Genomic DNA, 7,739 nt, shown 5'->3' on the forward strand with positions numbered 1-7,739 from the left:
GAGGTTCAGATGTTCACTTTACTCAAGTAAGGCATTTAAAGGCTAGTGTGGAAAATAGAAAAGATTTTTTAATTTTGCCCCCAAACCCCAGAAAGTACTACGAATAAATTCTCCTATGAGCCAAATACATGACCTGTATTTTGGAACACACAAACCAAGAAGCAAAGCTACATTTCTTGTTCAATAAAGTCAGGAATATAGTTGTACTATATTTCTTCTTTTTCCAGTTTCTTCCACTCAGATTCTACATCAATATTTCCTTTAATACAATTATAGCCACATGAAACTACTACAACATAGGTTAAAGAAATGGCAAATGCATAAAAGAAGTGCAGTTATGCATTTCAAAAATACAAAACTGAAAATCTCTATTAGGATGAGCTCTATAAAAAGTAGAGGTCTGGTGTGAAAGACAATTTCTGTCTGACCACATGTATGGTTAAACAATGTAGTTTATATGTATAGATACAGAAATAGGCCTTCCTTGAAAAAACAAACAAACAAAAAACAAAGAACAACCTAACACACTTCATCCAGTTGTTGAAATACAACAGAGCTTACTTTAACATATCAGTAGTTCTAACATTATAAATGTTATTGATATTAATATTGTAATTTCACTTTTTTTTCCACCCAAGAAGTTTCTACTGCCAATTGTGAATATATTTTGTAAGAAATATAATTTTATTTGCTAGAATGCAAGCTCATCCTAAATTGATGTGTTGCATTATACGTCTGGCAGTTTTTGGGGGGAACATTACATAGCCATTTATTAACAACAACAAAGTCTGTTTTATTTCTTTAAAAAAGTATGACTATTTAGAAAAATGTCAAAAAGGATGATAAACATTTCTGCATAAGATAGACATGTGCTATCCTGTGAAAGATAATTTGGGTAGTCAGCAAATCCCTACTGGCACAAATGTGAGGAGACACTGGCCAGAAAAATCTGTCCGGTTTTCAGAATGTGCAACACTTCTCTTAGAGAACTAAAAGGTCTCTCACTAAAATCTTAGTTGTCACATTAGCATTAAATCAGTGCCTGCCAGCAAACATGGTAAAAGGGTGTTAAAGGTTCTCATTGTAAATACTATTTTTCTGAGAGCTTAAACAATACCACAGAAAAGCGCTCTGGGCTGAAGTGTGGAATATTGCATATCTCTCAGAATGTGTGTCTTTAGGCAATTATTTTTTAATTCCTTTACTGAGATAGGTCCTAATCTTGAAAACCAAAGCTTAAGTGAAAGCAATAGGACACAATTCCTAAGAATGCTCAAGCACTGATCACACAACATGCAACTTGCAATCTGATCCTCCTTGCTGGGATCCCAGTCAGAACCTGGCTCCTCAGAATTCCTTTAAATTAAATTGATTCAAGACTACCACAGTTTAAAGATATTTTAGTTGGATTAAGAGCTGAATTCATATATTTCCATATACTCTTCATGAGCATTCACGCATAGGCATTTCTCCATCTTTCTATTGTAAAAGAAGAACCAGATGTACCACTGAGAGACCAATCTCCACTGAATTAATCCCATTTCCCCCAAGGACAGCTCCAGAACAGCCACCATGAAGGTACTTAGAAAGGGAAACACCAGTATCAGTCATGAAAAGAAAACCTGTGAATACGAACATAGAACTTAAAAGGTCGCAAAAGTGGAATAATGCACCAATTGAACAAATGCTAGTGACACCACATCTGCAAATGTACAGAAACAAGATGAGCAAATACCATGTATCTCTTAAAAAAAAGATTATTGCCTGAAAAGATACAAATTAACACATCAGATAAAAAAGAAAAGCCTTCTTATTATCAATCTCAGCTAGTCCATACCAGAAACATAGAAGTGAGCCTAGACAACATCTATTTGCGTGTACCACAAAGTAAGCATTAGTACAAACCACATAGAGAATGCCCCCAAAGTATGTGTGAAATATAATACATTAAATTGTTCCCAAAAATTGGCATTTTTTCAACAAAAAAAATTGAATGCTGTTAATATTGTCATTGAAACTTTAATTTTTCGTTTTGCCACTTGTCAAGATAGTCAGAAACAGAATTCATCCCTACAAGAAAGGACAAAATAGTGTTTTAAATAGGGTACCATCTATTTAGGAAAACCAGAATGAAAGGTTTAAACATTTTAGAAAACATTGACCAGCGCTATGTCTTAGTAATGGTATCTCTACAACAATTTTGAGTCAACACTTCCCTTTCATTTCAAACATTGGAGTTCACTATGTCTGCAAACAGGGTCATAAGTCCCTAACAGTAACTGGATCTAAATACTTTGGATCATTAATTAATGAAAAAAATATTGTAATGGCATGTTATGGAATAACGATAAGGTAGACGAGACTACTTTTAACTAAGTATCATTAGCCTGTAGGAAAGAATTAGTAGACCTCCATAGAGGAGGTCTAAGGTCATATCTAAACAGAAAAGATCTTGATGACACTGAAACCTGGAAGGTATACAGCAATAGCAAAAGCTGTACTGAGAACAGACTTACCTGGTTTACTTGAGTAAACCAAGCCTTGAACATGTTAACTTAAACATTATGTACTTGAGCATCATTAGACCTGATTTGAACTCCTTAAAGTTTAATGCTGCAGTCTCCTTTATGCAGAAGCAGGAAGCTAGCCACTGGGTGAATTGATTTTGCCTGAGAAAGGGAGAAGGATACCTTGACACTGGAAAGACAGAAAAGATTGCCACACAAAAAGAGGATAAAAATTTCATTAACTCTTCACAAGTGACAACTGTTGAGTTCAACAAGGGGCAGTGCTTGCAGTGACTGTGCTGGTCTACTTTAACTAAAGAGATTGAATTCCTTATTAATACATCAATTGAAAAAAGGTAGTTTACAAAACCATTTGTTTTAATATTTTTTATTATTCTGAAGTAATAAAAGAACTTTTTAAAAATATCTAGGGTGGTCCCAAATAGTTTCTAATTCTCTCTCTCATAATAATAGTTACTTCATAACTATTAACATTTGTTTTATTAATCCACTACTTGATAGAAAAATTTAATTCTTTTCCTAAGTGTGAAATAATAAATAAGAATGCCCAGCCTACGTGATCTGTAAAATTCAACAGAAATGAGACATGCATAGGTTAAGCCCAAGGTCAAACATATCAGCAGAAACAAAGTCAGAAGTTCATAGATAAGGCGAACTCTTATTAATCAGCACAACACTGACATACTTTGTAAAACTACAGGTAAAGTTTGCTTGCTGTGTAATAATGTATCCTAATAACTCTCAGTGGGAACATCAGCTTGCAGAAAGGAAGTGATGAGAAAGTGAATAGTAACAAATTATTAGAAAGATAGTATTCACTAAACAGCTATAAGAAATTCATAAATAATACATCTTATTGACAAGTGAGGGTGCATTTATCTCTCACATCTAATGCAATGTTAGAATTGCCAAGGTATTGAGAACTGTAAGATGTAACTGCAGTGAAAATAAAATTTAATGTAAAGTTAAAAAAGCAGATATTAAAAAAGTGTCTTTTGACAGACCTAAATATACTGAAGTCCATATTGGTCAAGTCAGTATAAATTATAATACAAAACTCAAGTTTGACATTTGATAAATATGCTATATTTTGGACAAGTGAAGATGGCTTTTTTAAAGGAAAATATTCCTCTGTAGAACTACTGAAGCACTTTTTCTCATTCAATAGACACATGAATGTGAGTGATTTGGTTGCCTGGAGTTGCTCAGTAGGAGTCTACCTTGGATTTGCAGAAGGTTTTTCTTAGAGTTTCTCAGCAAAGGCTATTATAAAAAGTAAGCAGGTAAGAAGGCAGACATTTATAACTCAGACTTTAAAAGCAAAGTAGTAGAGAGGAAAGATCCAGTTCCTGAAATTGCGAGACATTGCTGCTGGACTTTTTCAAAGAGTCTTTCTGGGGCCTTTCTGCTGTTCAACATTCATAAGTAATCTGGGAAGAGGGATGAGGGCTGTTGAAAAATATCCCTGATTGGAGTTATTTGGGTTGGCCAGGGCAAGGACAGACAGTGTAGAATTCCAGAAATTCTGTACTTGCAAGCCTGAGTGACAAGCAAAACAATGGCAGAATAAATGCTCTGCAAATAAATGTAAAACGGTACACAAGAGAGGGTGAGGGAAGGTGGGAATTTTAACATAGTGGGCCTAAAGTTGACAGTCACCATGGAGAAATGAGCCCATAGTTACATAACCATTCATTATTGGTATTCAGCAAGAAACTAAGAAGGAAAAGCTGAAGGAATGATTTTGAAATAGTATAAACCTAAGAATGTCTCACACTTAGAAAGCAATGGATAGCATGCAAAACCCAAAACAGGGCAAGAAAGATGAACAGCTTCTACACAGAGTAGGATACTTCTCTTGAAGAGACCATCTCCAAAGAAGGATATAGATGAGGCTGACAAATCACTGGTGGCATAAAGGGAATGGATTGACTACAGGTCAATCAAATCCAATACAAGGTAGATACAAATTAAGATAGAAGAAATCACATTCAAAACACTAATAGCAAAAAGTTCTTTACGCACAAAATGAACAGGGTAGTAGACCAATACAACTCATACTTGTTCTAAGACTTGAACAGGTTTGTGGGAGTAGATACAGGGAACCAAAATACAACAAAATTTTGATCTTTAGAAACCACATACATCTGATAAAATTTCATCAGCTAAAACTACTAGAGGCTGGGGAATCTACTTCTAGTTCTTACCCTTCCCTGGGCATATATTTATAATCACTGCCTAGAGACAGGATGCTGTCGAGACAAATCTTACCCTAATCCAATATGGGCATTCTTCTTTTGCTATGTTTCCCCAGGTCATTACTTTTAGGCAGCTGCCTGAAGTGGCCATGGATGCCTTTGAGGCACCTAATCCTGTTATGTGTGATACATTTAAAATATTTGCTTCTCAGTTGTGGATTACTCTTGGAGGGCAGAAGGGAAGATGAATCATAAAATGTAAGTGCTACAGGACTTCACTTATAAACTCTGGCATCTTTTATTGGATACTGTCTGAAATGTCAGAAATTTTTCATGCTTTTAGGATAGTTCAATGAGTTTTTTGCATTATTGTGTCCATGAAATATCTTGCTTCAAATGCCAGTATCTTATAAGTGAATCAGTAGACAAGTGCAAACATGGAATCTCACTGAAAAGTTAACAAGTCTCCCAAGGATAATTGCCCTTTGCCATTGAAAAATATCTCCTGGCAACAAATGGAATACCAATGAGATTAAACGTAACTTCCTCTAAAGCTTTTCAAATGAAACAACACAGCTTTATCATAGCACTAAGTAGTAACACTTCATTTAATATGTACATTAATTATTGCTGAATTATAATGGATTGTCTAAAAAGTTGTATAATATTCACATTAATACTAAATTAATTCATTATGATGAGTGTAATTACAATGAATACTAACTAAATTAATGGCAGCTAGACATGCTAGAAAAAGTGTTACCCATTTACTTGACATGTTCCAAATGGAATATATTTTGTTAATGTATTTAGAAGAGTAGTGTGAATAGTTGAATAGTAGTGTGAAGCAGAGTGCTTAGCAGAGATTTTTTTTAATATCATTGAACAAATTATTTTACTGCATGTTCAGGTTCTATGTGCATATATATATATAATACAATCTGAACGCATTATCTGAATCAAATAAAAATAGTAGATCATCAAATCAGTCTTATGCTTCTGATTGTATTTAGTTTCACTTCTACTCATACATGAATAAAATCCTAGATGCATGGTCAGAAAGTCAAGAAGTCAGGAAACAGACTATATATGCTGCTGTGCCCCAGTTTTGCACTCCAGTATTCATTCTGGTCTGCACTACAGATTAACCATGTTCCAGGAAAAGCCTGATGTCAGGTGGTGTGTTTAGCATGCTTCTGCATTTATATTTCCTGACCCATTGGCCTAAGCCTTACATAAACTATTCTTGCCGATGGCAAAAGAAATCTGGCTTGGGAATTGTATCTGTAGCCACATGCCAGATGTCTCACAGGCTCTCACAGAGTATTAATTGTTCACCAGTTTTCAAGGAAGAAGTCAGTTTTATCCACAAGACAAAAATTTAGTAGATTTAGAAAAATAAAATGCGATGCCTAATTCAATAGGGGAAACAAACAGTTACTTACAATGCTCTTTTCAATCAATGGAATGCAGTTTTGCTGCCATCTGTGAAAGCAAACAGAGCAAAAAAATATTATTTCACATAGGTCACAGAATTATAAAAATTTTAAGTATGAGTAAAGAGAGCATAATTAGATGTTATAGTACTAATAGGCAACTAAAATATTATCATACTTATTCTTCCTCTACTTTGATTCAATACTTTGATTCAAAGGCAACATCATTGACTGGATTCATTCTTTTGCACTAACATATCCAACACAGCATAAACTGTAAAAAAAATTCATTGCTTTGTCCAAAGGAAAAAAAAAAATCAGTGAATTAGTAGGGCAAACAAGAATTGAAACTGCTGCCAAACACTTGACAAAACATCAAAACACAGCTTGATTCTTTGTTCACACAACAGAAGATACAAAGAAAAAAGTATCATCCTTTAACTTTTCTTGTATTGTATTTCAGAAGAAGATGAACTGTAGCCTCCCGGCAATTGCTAATGCAGTGTTTGTCTTCTGTGTTGCGATTATCCACTTGGGTGCTGCACTGGAGCTCCCTGGGCTATTTTGACACTGCATCCAGATGCTCCAATTTTGCTTCAGTGACTCAAGAGCAGAGCCAATATGCCTTAAAGCAATGTTCAAAGGGTTAGGTCTTGATGAACAATTAAAGCACTCAGAAGTGTTTCTGAACATCTCTGACTGGTGCTGAAGTGACTTAAGTGGCCCTTGTGTGACATCCAGGCAGGGAATATGTAATAGAAAGTCTCAGTTCTACACTCAAGGTGAATGTGGATTCTGCACCACTTTTATAGGAAAAAGAAAAAAAGTGCAAATACAAAAGAAAAATATTCATGATTTTAACAGCAGTAGATCAGTTCTAGAAAGGGTGAATATTTGTCTGCTTTATATAAACCACTTTAAAAGGCCTTGTTAGAAATATTTTATTAAAGTTGCATTTTTCATCTATTCCCACTTTCTTGTCTGAGACCAAAATAATTTACTGCTTGAGCAAGACTTTTTTAAGTGAACATGCACTTCCTTTTGAATCTAAGCATAATTCCACAAAAAATAAAGATCTGTGTACTTCAACATACTTCAGTAGTCCATAAATGAAAAGCTAACTCAAGCACTGAGTGTTATTATTCCAACTGTTTCATATTTATGGGATTGGAAACTCATTTTGGAAAATATTCATTTAATTGGAGAATAACTTCATCTATTAAACACCACAAAACCAGAAAAATACACAAGGTTCCATCACATCCAAATTATGGGCTCTGAAGCAAAAAAGTAAAGGCACCTGATCAACTAATGCTAAGACCAGTAACACATTTTTTAAAATTTCTTACTTATAAAGAACAAATAATTATAATTTCATATGTGCTTCACATTTTTTGTGAAGCATGCATAATTAAGCTATTTTATTATTTCATATTTTCATTTTTCATTGTAGAGATTTTCCTTGGTATTGAGAAAAATAAGCCAGGGAATGTTCCCATGAGTTTCACTTTGGAGTTTGTTTAGGGTTTTGAATTGGGTTTGTTTTGTTCTTGGTTTTTTGTTTTGTTTTGTTTTTC

The 7,739-nt window shown here is 34.3% G+C and overlaps 1 long non-coding RNA gene across 1 annotated transcript in view; it reads right to left on the reverse strand.

The window, feature by feature from the left end:
- Window positions 1-7,739, reverse strand: part of LOC115948875 — a 558,433-nt gene that overhangs the window by 124,464 nt on the left and 426,230 nt on the right. Inside the window, exon 5 of the long non-coding RNA XR_004082643.1 lies at window positions 6,172-6,211. This is a non-coding gene — a long non-coding RNA (uncharacterized LOC115948875). The remainder of the gene's footprint in view (window positions 1-6,171; window positions 6,212-7,739) is intronic.

This window comes from Geospiza fortis, unplaced genomic scaffold (genome assembly GCF_000277835.1).
Source record: "Geospiza fortis unplaced genomic scaffold, GeoFor_1.0 scaffold40, whole genome shotgun sequence".
NCBI classification, from domain to species: Eukaryota; Metazoa; Chordata; class Aves; order Passeriformes; family Thraupidae; genus Geospiza; species Geospiza fortis.